The sequence below is a fragment of the Mastomys coucha genome, unplaced genomic scaffold (genome assembly GCF_008632895.1).
Source record: "Mastomys coucha isolate ucsf_1 unplaced genomic scaffold, UCSF_Mcou_1 pScaffold14, whole genome shotgun sequence".
NCBI lineage: Eukaryota > Metazoa > Chordata > Mammalia > Rodentia > Muridae > Mastomys > Mastomys coucha.
In genome coordinates this window covers 98,036,183-98,040,589 of record NW_022196896.1, presented here as the reverse complement: position 1 = coordinate 98,040,589, position 4,407 = coordinate 98,036,183, and the positions used below count along the sequence as shown (strand labels likewise).

The window sequence follows — 4,407 nt, the reverse complement described above, 5'->3', positions numbered from 1 at the left end:
TATGAGTTGTTATTTTGAGACAGGATCTCACTGTGCACACTCACCTGGAACTCAGTATATAGACTAGGCTGGCCTTGAATGAACAGAGATTTCCTTACTTCTGCCTCTTTAATGCTGGTATTGAAGGCATGAGCCACGACACACTAATGATTACTAGTACTTTAAAACACAGGCTCTTTCATTTGCCTAATTTTCACACACGTGACAGTGTCAGGATAACGATATTTGTCACTGGTGACAGGAATTAGAAGCAGCAACCCCCGTGATAAAAGTTAGGGTTGTGTCTGTATGTCCTGGAGTAACGTGCAGTCAGATCCTAGAACACTGAGGTTTTGTAAGAAGGCAAGGCCAGGCAGACGCTCTTCCATCTTGTATTCTTGCTGAGGTCATTTTAGGTTTAACTAGAATTTGATCTCCTTGATGGGGAATCCCATGGAAAATTACTAGGTCTATCTTAGGTCAAGGTGCCCCAGCTAACTGCTTGCTTTCAAACTCCCCCTGAGGTACTGAGCAAGATACCAGGGTGGGCTTATTTTTAAATTTTTAAATTTTTAAATTTTTAAATTTTTAAATTTTTTAATTTTTTGCCTAAAAAAAAAAAAGAAAGAAAGAAAGAAAGAAAAGCTTGTGTCCCAAGTACCTCGGAGTGTAATCCCAGTTGGTCCGGAAAAAAGACTTTCAGCTGGCTACAAACTAATAACTCTCCCTTAAGACCATGTCTTAAAACTCCCCTTAACAGGTTTACAATAAACGCTTCCCAACCCCCAAGTTCAGGAACTGAAATCTAAAAGAGCCTGGACTTACTAGGTCATGGCTGATCACCAGCCTTTCATTCTCAATTTACATAGAACATTATGGCGTTTCCTCCCCCTCTTTCTTGTGCTTGTTCATTTTCACCTGGTCCATCAACCAATCAGAATCTCCCATGTACATGAACCAATCAGAATCTCTCATGTACATTCAAATTAACCAACCAGACTTGTCTGATATCCATGCCTGGCTTGCCTATGGGCCAGACCAAATTGACCTGTTCCTAGGATATAGAGTTCTGCCAGACCTCTGTTTGGCAACTCATTTTCCAGACCCTTTCCCTGCCACTGAGAGCTCTTATTTTACTTTAAACAGGCTTTGTTTGCTTGCCCTGCAGCTGCGCTCTTTGGTCATTTGTAAGGATGGTGAGACAGCATGCAGTGCTGACTCAAGAATACTGAGCTGGCAATATTACAAGGTTTCAAAGTCACTTAGAATATTTCTTCTATACAGTTTTGTCATCTATCTGATAAACAGTGTCATCCATTAGATATTCTTTCTCTGTGTCTCTGTCTCAGCCTCCTCAGCCCCCATCTCCATTTCTAGATAGGGCTTCTCTGTGTAGCTCTGGCTGTCCAGAATCTTAACTCTGTAGACCAGGCTGGCCTCAAACTCACACTAAAGGTGTGTGCTGCCGCCGCCACCACAACCCGGCTATTTTTTCTCATTTTTTAGACTAAAAAAATTCTGTGTGTATATGTGTGTGTGAGGTGAGCCTGCACTTTTGCCTGCGATTGCAGATGTGTGTGTGCCATGGCATGCCTATATTGTGATCAGAGGATAACCTAATGTGTTGGTCCTCACCTTTCATCTTGTTTGAGACAGGGTCTGTTTACCATTGCGTATGCCAGGTTAGCTAGGGAGTTTCTCCAGTCTCTGATCTCATCTCGCCCGGGGAGCACTGGGATCACACACACATGCAGCTGTATCCGGTTTTACCACTGAGCCTTCTCCCCAGCCCCTAGTTTTCTTTATTTTTAAAAAATTTAATTTTGTTATGCTTTATTAAGTTTTATAATTATATAAAACATTTATATTGTATTGAACTTAAATGCACAAAACATGATAGTCAAGGAATTATTGCTTTGTATATTTCCTTCTCATAGGATAATATATGCTAAGCCTTTCATAGCTTTAGAAAAGTATGATGATTCATCAAAGGATCACTTTATGGTAGTATAGTGATTTACTCAGTTTAGTCTCTATTATGGGAACTTGTGTTGTTCTAAGTCTTTTATTATTATTTATGGAGTTACTGTGGCAGGCTTTCTGCCTCTCTGTGTTTCCTCTGTCTCTGGCTCTCTCTGTCTCCCTTCCTCTCCCCAGCCTCTTGTCTCTGTCTCCCTCCTTCTCCCTGCCCCCATCTCTGTCTTTGTCTCTCTGTCTCCCTCTCCGCACCCCCCTGCCTGTCTCTGTCTTCCTCCCTCTCCTCCATCTCTGTCTCTGCCTCTCTCTTGTAAGTGCAGCTTTAGAATAGATTACTACCAATGAGGTTGCCAAGAAAACATTCAGCAAGGTATCAGCAAAAGTTTTTTCTAAAAGAGATGTGTGATTTTTCATTCCGACAGACAGCAAAACCGATGGTTTTCTTATAGTTTCTCCAAATGTGTCTGTCATTAAAGTTTTGGATTTTTCCCAACCTAATGAATTGGAAAACTTAAAATTACTCATCTCTTTGCAGCAGTGATGAGCTTCTGTGAAATTACTCATGTTTGTCCCTGGACAGCAGTCGATAATTTTTCTCCCCAGGTTTCAAAGGCTCTTTGTGAAGTAAGAATATTTGCCTTTTGTGATATAAGGCAAATATTTGCTATTCTTCATTTATAAATGTTTGAAAAAAATTATACCATCAAATTTATCAATTATTTATCTCTCTTTTGGCAATCTTTTCTGGTCTTGCTTTTGGATTTTAGTCACAGCTTAAGAAAACAACCCTAGTATCCTATAATAAAGCAATTTATTCATGGTTTAGCCATAATTTTATTGACTTCTGATACATGGAATTTATCTGTTTTATGGTATATTTATTTCATCTTTTAAAATCTAGTTATCTGCCTATCTATCTCAATACCACTTTGTATGGACTCATCTTGACATAACTGATGCCACCTTGAATTATAGCTACCATTATTGTCTGTCCCAGGGCAACCCTAGTTGATTTTTCCCGCATAATTTTCAAGCATATACTACACAGACAAAACTGCTCAGGTGTGGATGTGCAAATGGGCTGAAGATCAAGTTTAAGGCTAGTGTTAGCTAGCTACTAAGGCCCTGTCTTTAAAAAAACAAAACAATATAAGAATCAATTCCTCAATAAGTGATGGATGGATGTATAGATTGATGAGTAGATAAGACCATCTGGGTGACCTGTAGTGCTTTATAACTGGACCGAACTCTAGGGTTATGTCTGATTTTTACAGTAGGTTGATATAAGATGCACATTACAGCTGGGGTGATGTCTCCTTTGTCTTAACTAATACATAGACCACCTCCTTCTGACTGGACTTGCAGGGATCCACCAGATTCTGCTGTCAGCCTCAGTACACAGCACACTGTGCAATCATCAATCTGTTTGCCTGTCTTCAGCATCTCAGAACCTTTCAGCTGAACTGGTCCACATGCCAGGGGAAAGGATTGTTCTGGAACTTATTTAAGGGCTTATCTTTAGCTTTGTTTACTTATTTATTTTTGAGATGTTGATGTATCATGTGCTAAAGGTTCATATATACTTGTATTTATTGTAAGACTTGCTTTTACTTTATGGAAAGGAGCAAGGTTATGACTAAAGTCTGAGTTCTTATTAGTAGGGGAAAAAAAAATCCATGTTATCCAGAGCACAAAGGGAGAGGTGCGGTATTAATCATTGATTGTGTAGGATAAAAACATGCAAGACATTAGGCATTTAATAAATGTTTAGTCATATGAATGGTTAATTAAAATAACCAGTGATGTAAAGAAATGCATTTAAAATATGTATTTTGATGGGGATCAGTTATGTATAAAGTACCAATAAATGGTATATGCAGTATAGTGAAGAGAAAACTAACAGTAATATTTATAACCTATCTACTAAAAAAAAAAAATACCCAGAGACCATTCATTGTATATTTTACATGTGACACTGCCTGTGGCAATCAGTGTCTACAAGCTCAGCACTTGGAAGACTGGGTGAAGGGGAGGCCAGTTTGGGCTGTCTAGGAGCTCAAATCAACTCTGATAGAGAGAGAGGAAGGAAGGGAGAGGGAGAGGGGGAAGGAGAAGGAGATGGAGATCATGAGTGAGCTTGTTTTAAAAACTTAATTGTTGGGAATGTTGTTCATACTTAGTGTTCTTAAACTTCTAGGGTGAAGCCACAGATGTGTGTGTTGAACATTGTTGTAAAGAGAATAATCCTTCTAGATAATGGAAGTTTATGCTTTCGATTAGATGTTTAATTTCTATGCTGACGTATTTCACAAAGAAAATGCAACAAACAGAGCAGCCATTTGTCCTTCTGAGAGTGAAACTAGTGAAAGTGAAACAGGCTGACTCCATGACAGGCTTCAAATCGGCAGTTTAAGTGACTAAGTCAAAATCTCCATTTCCAAGGACTGGGTA

At 39.1% G+C, this 4,407-nt stretch overlaps 1 long non-coding RNA gene across 1 annotated transcript in view; it reads right to left on the bottom strand.

Moving 5' to 3' along the window:
• LOC116089216 overlaps nt 1-905 on the bottom strand; it is an 18,856-nt gene extending 17,951 nt beyond the window's left edge. Inside the window, exon 1 of the long non-coding RNA XR_004118216.1 lies at nt 805-905. This is a non-coding gene — a long non-coding RNA (uncharacterized LOC116089216). The remainder of the gene's footprint in view (nt 1-804) is intronic.
• Nucleotides 906-4,407: the final 3,502 nt, after the last annotated feature.